This window comes from Podarcis melisellensis (assembly GCF_964234715.1).
Source record: "Podarcis melisellensis genome assembly, chromosome: W".
In the NCBI taxonomy this organism is placed as follows: Eukaryota; Metazoa; Chordata; class Lepidosauria; order Squamata; family Lacertidae; genus Podarcis; species Podarcis melisellensis.
The window spans coordinates 23,387,941-23,404,535 of record NC_138535.1 but is presented as its reverse complement, the minus strand read 5'-3'; the positions used below and the strand labels follow the sequence as shown (position 1 = coordinate 23,404,535).

Genomic DNA, 16,595 nt, shown 5'->3' with positions numbered 1-16,595 from the left:
CCATAACATCCTTCTGGACCGTCTAGAGGGGCTGGGAGCTGGGGGCACTGTCATACAGTGGTTCCGCTCCTTCCTCCTGGGCCGTGTTCAGAAGGTGGTGGTGGGGGGTGAGTGTTCAGACCCCTGGGCTCTCACTTGTGGGGTGCCTCAGGGTTCTGTCCTCTCCCCCATGCTTTTTAATATCTATATGAAGCCGCTGGGAGAGATCATCAGGGGGTTTGGACTGGGTGTTCATCAGTATGCAGATGACACCCAGCTCTACCTCTCCTTTAAATCAGAACCAGTGAAGGCGGTGAAGGTCCTGTGTGAGTGCCTGGAGGCGGTTGGAGGTTGGATGGCGGCTAACAGATTGAGGTTGAATCCTGACAAGACAGAAGTACTGTTTTGGGGGGACAGGAGGCGGGCAGGTGTGGAGGATTCCCTGGTCCTGAATGGGGTAACTGTGCCCCTGAAGGACCAGGTGCGAAGCCTGGGAGTCATTTTGGACTCACAGCTGTCCATGGAGGCGCAGATTAACTCTGTGTCCAGGGCAGCTGTCTACCAGCTCCAACTGGTACGCAGGCTAAGACCCTCCCTGCCCGCGGACTGTCTCATCAGAGTGGTGCATGCTCTAGTTATCTCCCGCTTGGACTACTGCAACGCGCTCTACGTGGGGCTACCTTTGAAGGTGACCCGGAAACTGCAATTAATCCAGAATGCGGCAGCTAGACTGGTGACTGGGAGTGGCCACCGGGACCACATAACACCGGTTCTGAGAGATCTGCATTGGCTCCCAGTACGTTTCCGAGCACGATTCAAAGTGTTGGTGCTGACCTTTAAAGCCCTAAACGGCCTCGGTCCTGTATACCTGAAGGAGCGTCTCCACCCCCATCGTTCAGCCCGGACACTGAGATCCAGCGCCGAGGGCCTTCTGGCGGTTCCCTCATTGCGAGAAGTGAGGCTACAGGGAACCAGACAGAGGGCCTTCTCGGTAGTGGCGCCCGCCCTGTGGAACGCCCTCCCATCAGATGTCAAAGAGATAAAGAATTACCTGACGTTCAGAAGACATCTTAAGGCAGCCCTGTTCAGGGAAGTTTTTAATATGTAATGCTGTACTGTTTTTAACACTGATTGGGAGCCGCCCAGAGTGGCTGGGGAAACTCAGCCAGATGGGCGGGGTATAAATAATAAATTATTATTATTATTATTATTATTATTATTATTATTATTATAACCTGTATCAGAGTTGGGGCTGGAGAAAGCGACATCTACATGACAGCTTTATTGTTGGGTGCCAGGCAAAGTCTGTCCTGTTCACTCAGGCCACATGGGTGGGTAATTGAAAGTATTAGTTGTGGTGGGCAATTTCCCTTGGTGCCACATACTGAACCGTGGCTTCATATTATGAGCAGGACGGCAGCCTCTCCTCCAGGTTTGCACACCTCTCCCCCACCCCAAGCCTATTGGGAAGCTTCCACTTGGATTTTAAATTAACCACAGTTTGGTGTGTCCAGATCCTAAGGTGGTTCATTTGACCAGCTTTGTAAACCCACGATTGGAAATGGGCTTGTTTCAAGGAGCCATGGTTCAAATGAAGCGGTTTGTGCAGCTTCAGACATTGTGACAAGATGCAGTTAATCCAAAACTGAAGCAAAACCTTTGGAACTCCTCCTAAAAGCTGTGCTGGAGGAAAGGGAGGTGTGACACCCCCCCCAACACTTGGTGTGGGTCATCCTTATAATGCTAAGCTTACTACTTCAAACAAAGTTTTTGAGTTTTTGCTTTGGTTATTTCCTCGTACTGTTAGTAGTAAGGTAAAGTTAAAGGGACCCCTGACCATTAGGTCCAGTCGTGACCGACTCTGGGGTTGCGGCGCTCATCTCGCTTTACTGGCCGAGGGAGCTGGTGTGCAGCTTCTGGGTCATGTGGCCAGCAGGACTAAGCCGCTTCTGGTGAACCAGAGCAGCACACGGAAATGCCGTTTACCTTCCCGCCGGAGCGGCACCTATTGATCTACTTGCACTTGGACGTGCTTTTGAACTGCTAGGTTGGCAGGAGCAGGGACCGAGCAACGGAAGCTCACCCCGTCACGGAGATTCGAACCGCCGGCCTTCTGATCTGCAAGTGCTAGGCTCTGTGGTTTAACCCACAGCGCCACCCGTGTCCCACTGTTAGTAGTACCCAGTGGCCATTTGTTTTTCATGTCTCCTTTTATGATATGTTTATCAGTATGTGGTTAGCAGCTTCAGATGCTACTGTTTTACAGAGGCTGTTTAGCTTGCTCTTTTTACCCCTTTACTAGACAGGCTGTATTTCTGTGCTGTTTTCAGAGTCGGGAATGCCCATTCCTTCATGGCCAGCATGGAAACACAGAAGGCTAGCCTTTTAGGAGGTTTGCAAAGAGGACAAGGGTGTTACGGGGTAATCTTCTAGCAAACAAGCTTGGCACAACAGATCTGAGAGGTGGTTTTCTGCTCCCAGAAAGCCATCCTGGAAACCAGGTTGCCAGGTGAAGGAAGAATGGAGAGATCAACCAACTCACTTGCCTTCAAAGAATTTCTGGTTGCCTGTGGCTACTGGGATAGTGCTTAGATATCAGGCTGGCTGACACATCTTAAAAAATACAAGGGAAAAGCTTTTTTTCTTTCATTAGCAAAGCTCCTTTGGGGCCCCGAATAGCTAAGCTGAGGAAGAAGTGGCTGGCATTACTTGTTTGTTCTTGGTCCTGATCTTGCCTGCCCTTGCACACTCCTGTTGTCTTTGCATATTTGACCAGCACGTCTGTTCCGATTGGAGTCCTATTCCTGCACTTCCACATCCTTCTCTTTGGCACTTGGGCATTCGGTTCCAGGAGCTGGACCTGAGCACAGAGGCTTTCTTCTACTTGGACTCGACAAAGGAGCAAGAGTGGCTGACAGCTGTGGAAAAGGCTTTGCGTTCCAAATCCAAGTACAAGAAAGTAAGTCCAACCCCACCCATTTCTTCAGCAGCCAGACAGCTGTCAGGAGCTGGAGTGAGGAGGAGGAGGAGGAGGAGGAGGTCAGCAAGAAAAAACACCTGGTGTCAGTGGTGTTTTATTCAAAAGAAGCCCACATTCTTTATTCAAAGAAACCCAAACCGTGCAGGCCTCGTGATCACAGAAACCTTTCCCAACAGGTCTTGCCCCAGTGAGGTAGTTGTGAAGGCTGAAGGTTGCTACCCACCCACCACTCTCTGAAGTCTCCTCCTCCCCCTGGTCCTTCCCAAGCATCCTGAGACTCTGACACCTTGCCTGTCTTTGCTCCCTCCTCTTAATTTCTCTGTGTTCTGGGAGACCAGCAGGGAGGGGAGCTGATCGCAGCAGGATGGGGAGACCCCCTGGCTTCTTCAGCAGCCTGCCTGATCTCTGCCTCTTGACCCCCGCCTCCAGCCTCCACTTCTGCCTCGGATTCTGGGCTGCTGTTTGCCACAGAATCTTCCTGCCCTCCTGCCTCTTCAGTTTCCAACACCTCCTCTTGCTCACAGTCTGCTCCCTCTTCTCCCTCGGACGACCCCCCACCAGTTCCCTGGCTCTGAGCCTTCTTCCCTTGGGGGATCCCCAGTTGGTGCCACCTGCCACTCCTATCTGCATCCAGCCGGCCCAGGACAGCAAGCAATGAACAGAGCTGGTAGACATCCCAGTACCTTGCATCTTCTAGGTGCAGCTGGTGCTCATCTTTGTCAGGAAGGACCAGCTCAGCCGCATCAAGGAAGTGATGAGGGAGACAGTGGCCACAGGCATCATGGGGAAGATGGGGAGTAGACCCTGACAGCGGAATTCCCTACGTCGATCTTTCTGTCTGTCTGTCTGTCTGTCTGTTTTTCTAATCTCTGCCAACCAGTTCCCCCTCTTTCCTGCTTGCTCACTAACAGCCATCTTTGCTCCGCCCCTGCAGGGTAACAAGGGGTGTGTGGCCGTGAGGCTTGTCTGCAACAATACCAGCTTCTGCATGGTCAATTCCCACCTTGCTGCCCACGTGGAAGACTTCGGGCGCCGAAACCAGGATTACAAGGATATCGGTGCCCAGATGAGCTTCCTGCCCCCTGACCAGGGTCTGCCGCAGCTGACAATCATGAAACACGAGTGCGTTTCGAGGGCTTGGAGGGAGAGAGCCTTGGCTGATGTAACTTGCTGGTCTCCGCTATCTGGAGAAGCAAATTGAGTCACGTTTCTGTAACTTTCCTGCCTGTGTGTAGCTCAGGGTAGGCAGCATTTGTTGTTGTTTAGTCGTTTAGTCGTGTCCGCCTCTTCGTGACCCCCTGGACCAGAGCACGCCAGGCCCTCCTGTCTTCCACTGCCTCCCGCAGTTTGGTCAAACTCATGCTGGTAGCTTCGAGAACACTGTCCCACCATCTCGTCCTCTGTCGTCCCCTTCTCCTTGTGCCCTCCATCTTTCCCAACATCAGAGTCTTTTCTCTTTTTTAAAGAAATATTTATTAAAGTTTTACAAAAACATAAGTACAAAAATACATGAAAAAATAAAAATAAAAATACAACATACAAAAGACAAAAGACAAAAAGAAAATAAGAAAAAATAAAAACAAATCTGTTTTTTTATAACTTTAAACTCATTTGCTTGTTTCCTTGACCTCCTCTCACCTCCCCTTTTTGTATCCCCTTTACATAATCAAATCAGCAAATCCTTACCCTCATTCATTGTCTTATCTCTATATCTTAACATATTATAACTCTTTATTTCCAACCATTATCAATTCATTTTTGCATATTCTTAATAACTTTGTTGCTAATGCCACTTATTTTCAATCCAACATCATTTTAACATTCGTTAATTTTACAGTGTTTCTGCAAATAGTCTTTAAATTTCTTCCAGTCTTCTTCCACCAACTCTTCTCCCAGGTCTCGGATTCTGCCAGTCATTTCCGCCAATTCCATATAGTCCATCACCTTCATCTGCCACTCTTCCAGGGTGGGTAAATCTTGTGTCTTCCAATACTTTGCAATAAGTATTCTTGCTGCTGTTGTTGCATACATGAAAAAAGCTCTATCCTTCTTTGGCACCAATTGGCCGACTATGCCCAGGAGGAAGGCCTCTGGTTTCTTCAGGAAGGTATATTTAAATACCTTTTTCATTTCATTATAGATCATCTCCCAGAAGGCCTTAATCTTTGGGCACGTCCACCAAAGGTGAAAGAATGTACCTTCATTTTCTTTACATTTCCAACATTTATTGTTGGGCAAATGATATATTTTTGCAAGCTTGACTGGTGTCATGTACCACCTGTATATCATTTTCATAATATTCTCTCTCAATGCATTACATGCCATGCCATAAATTTCATACCGGTGGTCCACAATTGTTCCCAGTCAGCAAACATAATGTTATGACCAATGTCTTGTGCCCATTTAATCATAGCAGATTTAACCATTTCATCCTGCGTATTCCATTTTAACAGCAAGTTATACATTCTTGAAAGTATCTTAGTTTTGGGATCTAACAGTTCTGTTTCCAATTTTGATTTTTCCACCTGGAAGCCATTTTTTTGTCCAAATTATAGGCCTCTCTTATTTGGTAATAATGAAGCCAGTCTTGCACTTTATCTTTTAATTTCTCAAAACTCTGCAATTTCAATTTGTCTCCTTCTTGTTCCAATATTTCCCAATATTGCGGCCATTTGGCCTCCATATTGAGTTTTTTCTGAGCCTTTGCTTCCATTGGTGACAACCACCTTGGGGTTTTATTTTCCAGTAAGTCTTTGTATCTTATCCAGACATTAAACAATGCTTTCCTGACAATATGGTTTTTAAATGCTTTATGTGCTTTAACCTTGTCGTACCACAAATATGCATGCCACCCAAAAACATTGTTGAAACCTTCTAAGTCCAAAATGTCTGTGTTCTCAAGAAGCAGCCAATCTCTCAACCAGCAGAATGCTGCTGATTCATAGTAAAGTTTAAGGTCTGGCAGGGCAAATCCACCTCTTTCCTTTGCGTTAGTTAGTATTTTAAATTTTATTCTGGGCTTCTTGCCCTGCCAGACAAATCTAGAAATGTCTTTCTGCCACTTCTTGAAACAGTCCATCTTGTCCAGAATTTGCAATGACTGAAACAAAAATAACATTTTTGGCAATACATTCATCCATCAGAGTCTTTTCCAGGGAGTCTTCTCTTCTCATAGAATCATAGAGTTGGAAGAGACCACAAGGGCCATCGAGTCCAACCCCCTGCCAAGCAGGAAAGACCATCAGAGCACTCCTGACATATGGTTGTCAAGCCTCTGCTTAAAGACCTCCAAAGAAGGAGACTCCACCACACTCCTTGGCAGCAAATTCCACTGTCGAACAGCTCTTACTGTCAGGAAGTTCTTCCTAATGTTTAGGTGGAATCTTCTTTCTTGTAGTTTGGATCCATTGGCCACTCATGAGGTGGCCAAAGTCTTGGAGCCTCAGCTTCAGGATCTGTCCTTCCAGTGAGCACTCAGGGCTGATTTCCTTCAGAATGGAGAGGTTTGATCTTCTTGCAGTCCTTGGGACTCTCAAGAGTCTCCTCCGGCACCAGAATTCAAAAGCATCAATTCTTCGGTGATCAGCCTTCTTTATGGCAGGCAGCATTGTGCTCTCCAAATGTTGATTGACCAAAATTCCCATAATTGCTAAGAATTGGCCTTGCTGACGGGCTCATGAGAGTTCCACTTCAGCAACACCAGGAGGGTGCAGTGTCGGCGATCCCTGCTGCTGCAGCTGCACCACTAAGGTTTCTACTAGAGCAGCCAGGAGAGAGCAACATAAACCGAGTGGCAGAGATGTATTAGATGAGATTATAGCAAATGTGGGCAACTTCTCCAGAGATCGGGGTGGGAGTTGCAGTTTGTTAAGGGCAGTAACGCGAAAGCAGAGCGGCCATTTTGCATGGAGAAGGTTCCCGGCTCAGTCACCAGTGTGTGCAGCTAGGGCTGGGCATGATCTCTGCCTGAAAGCTGCTGCCAGTCCATGTAGTCCGTCCTGAGCTTGATGGGTCAATGGTCTGCCTCAATATAAGGTCGCTTCCCATGTTCCTGTGTACTACAGCAGGGTTTGGAGGGCCACAAGCGCCCTGCCCATGAATTCAAGAACCAGGGGAAATTCTAAAAGTCTTTGCTGAAAGGACATCAAAGCAGGGGCCAGGTGAACCTCTTTGGGAGATTATTCTGAAAGGTCGGGTGCCATGACTGAAAAGGCCCTGCCATGCTTGAAAGAGCAGGAGTTCCCTGGGAAAGGGATTCTAGTCAGTGGAGAGGCAGTGCAAACATAAGTGGGCCTTCTTCTGGTACCCTTTCCCCAAACCTTGAAACACTTGAAAGGCCAAATGGGATGCTCTGAATTGGGCCTGGAAGCAGTTCAAGAGCCAGTCTAGTTCACAGAGCACTAGCCTAATATGATCATACTGCCCAATCCTAGTTATCAGTCTTACTACATATTGCAGGAAGTGGCAGCAGGCTGCCTCCCGACCCCCGACCCCCGACCCCGTGAGCTAGCCTGTAGCTGTGGTTGCTTTGCTTTTTTCCAGCATTGTCATCTGATCACTAAAAATGAGCTTCAGAGACTTCTGACCTACGACCAGGTGAGAGACATCTTTGTGTTATATGTGGTGGTTTAGGATATTGCCCTGTTTATTTCCTTTGTCTGGGATACCCCAGCCTAGGCTAGAGAAACCACTTTCAGGCAGTTAGGAGCAAAGTGTAGCTATAACATAGGATGACTGCGACTTCTACAAATGCTTTTTAAGGTTGCCGGTTTGTGCAACCTGAATTAGAAGCAAGTCCCAATTAAGTTGGAGGGTTGCCTTGGAATAAGTAGGACTGCTCTGCCGTTTCCCAGTTAGAGGGCTTTCCTAGCTCAGCACACGCTCCAGATGTTGTTGGACTCCCATCAGCCCCAGCATAGCTGCTGTCCAGCAATATCGAAAGGTCTAAGGTTTCCTGCTCTAGGTTTTGCATCTGTCTGGAAAATCTGCGTTGCTCACATGTTCTTATCAGCAGAGACTTCCATTAAGTCCAATTAAATTGCTGGTGCTTTTTGTTTTACATTTTTCTCTCCAAGGTTTGTGTGTTCATCATGTTGACGACCTTTCTCCCACTTGGCATAAGGAGCATTGGTATTTTGTGTTGAAACAGGCCTGATTGCTGCACCTTACGGTGGATTTAAACTCTGTGAGCGTAGTCGTGCCTTAGCCCTTTGAGAAGGATGCTGCAAGGAAGGCAAGGGGGGGACTTCCAACATATGCAAAACCATCATAAAACATTAAAAACTTCCCTAAAGGCTGTATAGTTACTTATCTCCTTGACATCTGACGGGAGGGTGTCCCACAGGGCAGGTGCCACTACTCAGAAGGCCCTCTGCCTGGTTCCCTGTAACTTCGCTTCTCACAGTGAGGAAAAGGCCAGAAGGCCCTCGGTGCTGGACCCTGATGCCTGGGCTGAACAATGGGGATGGAGACACTCTTTCAGGGCTGAGGCCATTTAGGGCTTTAAAGGTTGGCGCCAACACTGAGAATTGTGCTCAGAAACGTCCTGGGAGCCAACGTAGGATGCAAAAGGGTGGTTTTGCAGTTGCTCATAGTGTCGGGGGTGTATTCTGGTGGTTGTTAACAGTTTGTATGGATTATTGGTACATATAAGATTGTCTATTGGAGGTATAGCTAACCTGTGGTCTGCCGGATGTTACTGAGCTGCAGTTCCTGTTGGCTCCAGCCATCATGGCCAGTAATCAGGGATGATGGGAATTGTAGTTCTGCAGCATTGTGAGGGCCACGTGTCTGCTACTCCTGAGTTAGAGGATTTTCCTGTCGTGTGATGCAGCAAAGTAATTTAAGATGACATGGGGCAAAAATGCACAAGCATCCTGTACCTTTAAGAATTGGGTATAAGATAGGATCTCAGCAGGTATACCCCTTTTTTGCACTTGGCTAACCTACTAGTAGGGACGCGGGTGGCGCTGTGGGTTAAACCACAGAGCCTAGGGCTTGCCGATCAGAAGGTCAGCGGTTCGAATCCCCGCGACGGGGTGAGCTCCCCTTGCTCTGTCCCTGCTCCTGCCAACCTAGCAGTTTGAAAGTACGTCCAAGTGCAAGTAGATCAATAGGTACCGCTCTGGCGGGAAGGTAAACGCTGTTTCTGTGTGCTGTTCTGGTTCACCAGAAGCGGCTTAGTCATGCTGGCCACATGACCCGGAAGCTGTACGCCGGCTCCCTCGGCCAATAACGCGAGATGAGCGCCGCAACCCCAGTCGGTCACGACTGGACCTAATGGTCAGGGGTCCCTTTACCTTTACCTTTAACCTACTAGTACTTCACCTTGGTCTTCCAGCACAACAGTGGCTGTTAATAGACTCCATTGTCAGGCAACAGGGGGTCTTCTGCTTCTCTGCTGATAAGCGATTTCTTTTTGGCTTTAGCTAAACATTCAGCGTACCCAAAAGACAGCTTTTGCTGATTTCACAGAGGGAGAGATCAAGTTCATCCCGACGTACAAATTCGACTCTAAAACAGATCCTGCTTGATAGTTGAGCCTTTGTAAGTAAGTCCTCTCAATCATTCTTCTGCAAGGCTTGTTTGTTTTTCCTAGTCTGCTGAGATGCTAGTAGTGTCCTGCCTTTCCATCCTCCTGAGCAGGCTAGTAAAACATATATTTTAAACATGGCTTTCTGCTAAGCAAGCTGTTGGAGGAGGGCTAGAGTTGAGGGCTGGACGGACTTCCTTTCCTCTGCAGCCAGAATGGACACCAAGCCACGGAGGAAGAGAGAGATCCAGCTCTCCTTCACCTGCTCACTTTGCTTGCATGGAATTCCCGGTTGCCAAAGGCTGCTAGGCGAGTTGTGAAATGCAAGGCTGTGATATGTTGTCTTCCTCAAGCCATCCCTGCTCAAAGTCTCTGGAAATGCTTTGGCTCCTTTTCCACAAGCAGCCTTTCCCCCACATTTGTCCTGATAATCAGCATCCTGTTTCATGGCGTGTTTAAGCAGAGAATCCTGTTTGTGTCAAGGAAGTCTGGGAATGAGACTTGGTGCTCTCTCAAGATGAGTCTGCCAGGGCATAAGAGCATGAGAGCAGCCCTGCTGGATCAGGCCATTGGTCCATCTGGCCCAGCATCCTGTTCTCACATTGGCCAATGAGATGCCTCTCGGGGAGCCCACAAACAGGACCTGGGTGCAACAGCACGCTCCCCTCCTCCAAGCCATACTGCTTCTCTTGGTGGAGTATGTTCTCTGGCCATTATGGCTAGTAGCCATTGAGCCTCACCATCCAGGATGTGGCATATTCTTGTGGTTCTTGACAACTGTCAGAAGCCACCTAGGCCTGCTAGTTTCATTGCTCTTGCTGTGGTAATGGGGAAATCAAAAGGACAGGCGGAACATGTAGTGACGAAGCCGGAAAACGGCAGGCTCCTTTGGGCAGCATTTCAGGTGCCAGAAAGGGTCTTTTGGATCACTGAAAAAATAGTGTCTGAACAAGAATAACGGGGCCCCTTGCTTTGGGGAAGGATCATCATTTGGTGGTGTGCCATATGCTTTGTATGCAGAGTCTCAAGTTGAAAGGCACCTCCACCTGAAAAAGGATTGGGCCACAGAGAGCTGCTGCCAGCCAGAGGAGACTTAATTAATGAATTGTGGGGTTGGAAGGGATCACGAGGGTCATCTCGTCCAATCCCTTGCAATGTAGGAATCCAAACTGGGGGAGGTCAGAAAATCATTCTGACCTGGTAGAAGGCAGCTTTTGATTTCCTGACAACTCTCTCCATGAGGCAAAATGCGTGCACACCTGCAAGGTCCGCCCCTTCAGAAGTTGGACTCCCAAGCCCCATCATCTCCAGCTCTTGACCGTGGTCAAGATCACAGGCCGTGTGTGGAGCCAAAGTTTGACTGTGTGAGCCTTGTGTGTTGCCTCAGCCAGTCCAACTGTCTCCTTGCAGTGGGAAGTGCCGTGTGCCAGCATGGTGTGAGCCAATCCTCTGGCGAGGAGGCAGCGTGAATCAGCTCAGCTACCGAAGCCACATGGAATTGAAAAGGAGCGACCACAAGCCCGCCAGCTCCCTCTTCCTCACAGGGTAACACCTGCCCTGGCCAGGGCTATCATCTATTCAGGCTTTTTAGTTGCCTGCTATGTGGCACCTCCTTGAATCTGGGCAGGCCCTGACCAACAACCAGGCCCCTTTCCACAGAGCTCCTCCTTGGCCAATGACTTCCGGTGCAAGGAGTGGGCAGGTTTTGGCTCTGTTAAATCCCTAGGCTTCCATTCTCCACTGTTCTGAGTACACGCTGCTCCTGCAGGCATGGCAGACCACATGGGCTGAACTGTATACCTTAACCGTTGGCTCCATTCATGCAATGGAGCTTCTGTGGTACTTGGCTTGGAGCATTGGGCTTCAGCCCATTGGCTCTGGAAGTCACAGCCGCTGCCATCCTGGGGAAGCTCTCAGAGTTACAGTACTTGCCTCTTTCAGGGCTGGGAACAGGGGGTGCATCAGGCCTTTCTGCTCTTAACTCATGCCCCCCCTTTTTAGTCCATAGCCCCAACAAATGTGCTCTGCCCCCCCCCCCCCGATAGGTGAAGGTTGTGGATGACCGACGGTACCGGAAAGTGATTGAGGATATTGTTCAGTTGATGGACAGGATGGAGAACGAATTCCTTCCCTCCCTGGAGGGAGGTAAGGACGAATAGGATCCTCTCCAACCCCTTAAAGAGGGTTTGCTGCAAAAAGACCAGGGGGGAAAGAAGGCCTTGGCCCATCTAGCTCAGTCTTGAGCGGTTCCCCAGGATTTCCGGGGGATCTCTCCCAGCCCTACCTGAAGATGCTGGGGATAGAACCTGGGACCTTTGCATGCAAGGCAGATGCCCTTCCACTGAGTGGCAGCCTCTTCCTCTTCCTTGCAGGCAAAGACTCCAGGGGTCGCCAGCGTGGTGCCCTCCAGATGCTGGACTACAACTCCCATCATCCCCAGCCAACATGGCCAGTGGCAAGTGCAGCAATATCTGGAGAGCCCCACGTGGACCTGTTGCATGTGCAGTCCCCTAAATGAGAGGCCGGGGCCAAGGACAAACTTCCCCCTGGAGCATGTTTCCTTGCCTCTGCTGAAGGCAAACACTCTCTTTCCTCCCCCCCCCCCCGTTTTGCTCTGCAGTTTCCGTTTGAGAATGTGAAGTTCCGGCAGCTGCAGAAGGAGAGGTTCCAGATCACAAACAACGGGCAGGTCACCCTCCACTTCTCCTTTATCCCCAAGCTCAGTGACAGCCAGTATTGGAAGCCATGGCTTCGCGCTGAGCCCTGCGAGGGATACTTGGAGCCCTGCGCGTCTCTCTCTGGAATCAGAGAACTGTAGAGTTGGAAAGGGACCCCAAGGCTCATCTAGGGAAGGCCTTCCTTTTCCCCTCCTCTTCCCAACCCTCCTCCCTCAAACCTTGGGAGTTTGGTAGAGCAGGGGAGGCTTAACATTTGTGGGCTGCATTGCCCCATGCTCAAGCCTCCAAGGGCCACACGTCAAAGCAGCTGAGCCCAAAGTGTAAAAGTGTGTGTGACCAGCTTTAAACAAAGACACACAGACAAATGAATTGAAGCCAAGCAATGCTGGAGGGTCCCCAAACACCTTTTGGCATCGCAGGGAACCAGTGAGAGCAGTCCGTCCAAAAATTACTTTTTTAAAAAAATAATCGTATTTTTATGTTGTGGAGGCACAAAAATATCTTGGGGAACATATAGAACTAGCCAAACCTTTAAAAATTCGATGAAATGTAAACTAAAAAAGAAAGTTACATTGGGGGCGCAAAAATCCTTTCCCTTTTGATATTCTTTTGTTAGGATCACTTTCTCTCACCCCCCAGTATCCTGTCACCATCTTCTGTGCAGCTGCTGCTTTGGAGGACTAGAGAGGAAAGTGGGGTGGGGGTGGGAACTGAGTCGCTTCTTCTCCTAATTCTTGAAGTTAAGGTTTGCCCCATACACCTGTGAGAACAGGATGCTGTACTAGATGGGCCGTTGGCCTGATCCAGCAGCCTCCTATTGTGTCCTTCTGTTCAATTCTTCACCGTCTTCACTTTTAATTTACAGACAAGCCAACTTGGCTGTGCCCAAGAGTGTATCTACCTGACCTCCTCCCGTTTTAGGTGAGACGGTGGACATTTCCCTGGATGTGTACGTCAGCAAGGAAGAGAAGATTGAGGCTATCTTTGTCCTTCACCTTGACCCTGGCAAGGACTATTTCCTCACCATCGGTGGGAGCTACCTACCAAGCTGCTTCGGGACCTCCTTGGAAGCCTTGTGCTGGATGAGGCAGCCGCTTGGCGGAGTTCCCGTCACCAGACTTATTGACCTGGTAGGGAAAGGGGTTGATTTACCTGGCAGGTTCATGTGCTGGATGTCTACCCTTCCCACTCTGCTTGCCTGCTTGGAAAACAGCTGCTCTTCCACTCAGCAATGTGGGGGCTGGGGGTCCTCCGCTGCATTCAGCTTCAGCTTCTGTAGCTGTGCATCCGCTTCCTGTGTGCTGTTCATGCCCTTTGTTTGCCTTGACTGAGTCATCCCAGGTTCTGGTCCTCCCACCTGCCCTTTCGCAGGGCCACTGAACCGTGTGCATTTCCCTGCCATCTGCCCAGATTCTGTTCAGCCAATGGGCTGTTTCTTTCTCTTCTCAGGGCCTGTGCCATTAACACCCTTGGTTGTCTGTTGCTCTTGCCTTCCTCCTCTGATCTCAGGGAGAAGACGGCTTCCTAGAAAAGGTAACAGTTGGTTTGCTATCCTCTAGATGTTCTTGTAGCGGGCTCAAAGCAGGTTTACACGGGGGTTGCGTTCCGAGGTGCCGTGCATTTAAATGAAATTGCGTATATTGGGGGCAGCATTGGAAAAGCCTGCAAACACCCTCTAAACTCCCGGAAGCCCTTTTGAAAGGCCTTTTGAAAACCAGCAGCCTCCCTGCAAAACTCCTTGCTCCAACTCTCCACAGGTCTGAAAGGTCGGTGCCAAAGCTCCTGGGAGGGAGTCGAGATGCTGTTTCCATGCCACTTTGCCGCTTTTGTGCTCTTGGGGGGGGGGACATTTTTGCCCCCTCCAGTGCCCCTTCCAGCTCTGCGGCAGTGTGCATGTGCCTCGAAGGCACGTAAATGGAGTTGCCCTTGTCAACGATCAGCAGCTGCTCCATGCAGTGGCAGCTGGTCCCTTAGGGCAAACCAGGCACTACCCCACCAACCGGACTTTCCTCTCAGGTACCCGCACCTGCCTGCCTTCTGACTCAAATCCAGTCCAGGTGGTGGCTCTAGCTCTCTGCTTTGGTCTCTCCCCTAGTCTCAACGTGGCCCTTGTAGAACTCGGCAGAGGAGAACGGAGACGAAACCAGAATTTGCCATCGCTGCTTGACTCTGGGTCCGCTTGCGATTGGCAGCACGGGAGGCAGAAAGCCCAGTCTCATGATGCAGGCGCCAGCCCCCTCTGGCCCCAAGAGCCAGTTTTCTCCTTGTCTCTGTGCTCAGCAACTGCTGCACAGGCTGTGCCACTCTGGCTTACTCTCACCACCTGAGCACTGGCATTTGGGAAGCGGTAGTGGCTGCTTTGGGGTGGCTCAGGGAAATGTCACTCCTCTCGAAATCAGATCAACTTGGGTGTATTATCCTAGCCACAAGGAGACCGTGGTGACTGTCAATTTGGACAGCTGTAGACATTTAGAATCATGGAGGATATGTTGATCAGTGGCTCCGGTCAGGGCTATTTCTTGCCACTATTATCACAAACCACATGCTTTTGATTACCAGTTTCTGGGGAACATGATGGACAGAGTGCTCTTGTCCCCGTGTCCCTATGGACTCCCAAGGGCATGTGGTTGGCCATTGTGGGAACAGAATGCTGATCTAACCCAGCAAGGCTCCTGTGTTCTTTAGCATGCACCAGCTACTCTTGCACTAAGACTCTGATACAGCATGTGTCATTCCCCACACCAATACACTCTCTCTCTCTCTCTCTCTCTCTCTCTCTCTCTCTCTCTCTCTCTCTCTCTCTCGACAGGGGCGGGGAGTATTGGCGGGGGGGGGGGGAGGGGGGATGAACTGGGTCCTAATCAACAGCTGCCCTGGGGATGAGGGGATCAAATTCTCCATCCTTGCCAACTCCTTTCAGTGATGGGCTGCTTGCCACTGCTGTGCTCCTAAAGCTCTCTTGCTCCCCCCTCCTCTCTTTCTCTTTCTCTTGAATGTGGTAGCTTGAGATAGAAATAACCACCCTGAACATTCCTGGAGAGGAAGATGGGAAGGAGGCCGGAGGCATTGTTCACCAGCTGCTGTGTGCTGCATTGCCCAGACAAAGTCGTGGGCTGGGGCTCCAGCTGTTGCTCAGTTTCTACCCCTGCCTCTGCAACGTGCTCTAGACAAGGGGTGGTGAACATGTGACCCCCTCATCTCATCATGCTGGCTGGGGCTGCAGCCCATCAACCTATGAAGGCCCATCCATGTTCTGTTGCTGTTTTTGTTACTTATTTCCTGCCCTTCACCCTAAGGTCCCAGGGCAGGTTCCAACAATTTAAATAAAATGTTAGCCAAACCTCATGTCCACAGCTGCATATTCAGTAAGCTTTTGGGTGAACTGCACATCCGGAGTGGGAGGATTACTAGCTGCATATTAATAGGGGGAGGGGGAGCTTGGATTTGGGGTGCGAGCAATTAGTTTTTTGTTTCCCCACTTGAGATGCTTGCTGTGGCTAGGGCCGGGCGATATATTTTCAAATCAGCTTGAAGTCTAGATAGTGAGACTGGTTTCATAATTTCTGACCTGGCAATATATTGCGAATCATGATGTGTGTGTGTGTACTATGCAAAAAACACCATGTGGGGGGAAACTGTGAAGCCAGACAATGCTTCTTTAGATTCCTGCAGCCCCTGTGGACTCTGCCGGTTCAGCTTTCCCCTGCCCTCCTGCAGGGGGCAGCCGAAATCACAATGCGGGGGAAACCGTGAAGCCAGCCAATGCCTCTACATAGCTCCATCTTATTTCAGACATCGTGATATATTGGTGTATTGCAATGTTTAGCTAGTGATATATCACCGTGTTGAAAGCCAGCTATCGCCCAGCCCTAGTTCTGGCCTCAGAGGGCAAGACTTGTCCACCCAGCTGGAGCAAGGAAAGAATGCATACAGGCACACATTCTGTCAGGCTCTCATGCCAGTCCCCCTTGTCATTGGACCTCCAGGAGAAGCAGTTTCTGGATATCGTACCCCAGGATGGTGATGACTCCACTGAGCGGCCAAGGAGATCTGGCTTTTGGTGGACCACCTCTTCAAGAATGCCTGCCACCAGGTGAGCTGAGGGGGAGGGTACCATTGAAAGGATGGGTGTGGGCTGGAATCCAGTACCAGTTTTGGGGTGTGCAGGTTCCAAACGTCCCAATTGATTTATATCTTAGCTACCGACTCGCTCTTACGAGCTCCTGCTGTGAGTATAGTGGCACCTTGGTGGAGCGCAGCGGGTGGGACATCCAGCATACGGTCTTCCTTAGAGCGGCTCAGAAGAACCCAAGTGTTCCCAACCATTGTCTGTCTATCCCTAGCAAAGCGGCTCTCTGAGACTCGCCACTAGAAGACGCGGGGAATGATTTGACTCTCCCATTGCCCCAAATCAGGAGAAGGGTAG

The 16,595-nt window shown here is 49.8% G+C and overlaps 1 pseudogene across 1 annotated transcript in view; it reads left to right on the top strand.

Annotated features, from left to right (window-relative positions):
• The window catches only part of LOC309361273 (inositol polyphosphate 5-phosphatase OCRL-like), a 55,480-nt pseudogene extending 39,209 nt beyond the window's left edge, over positions 1 to 16,271 (top strand). The window contains exons 4-14 of the transcript in view: positions 2,756 to 2,938; positions 3,657 to 3,756; positions 3,871 to 4,121; positions 7,502 to 7,555; positions 9,388 to 9,491; positions 10,902 to 11,036; positions 11,537 to 11,647; positions 12,112 to 12,277; positions 13,091 to 13,299; positions 13,679 to 13,702; positions 16,156 to 16,271. The product of the transcript in view is annotated as an inositol polyphosphate 5-phosphatase OCRL-like (transcript). The remainder of the gene's footprint in view (positions 1 to 2,755; positions 2,939 to 3,656; positions 3,757 to 3,870; positions 4,122 to 7,501; positions 7,556 to 9,387; positions 9,492 to 10,901; positions 11,037 to 11,536; positions 11,648 to 12,111; positions 12,278 to 13,090; positions 13,300 to 13,678; positions 13,703 to 16,155) is intronic.
• The last annotated feature ends 324 nt before the right edge of the window (positions 16,272 to 16,595 follow it).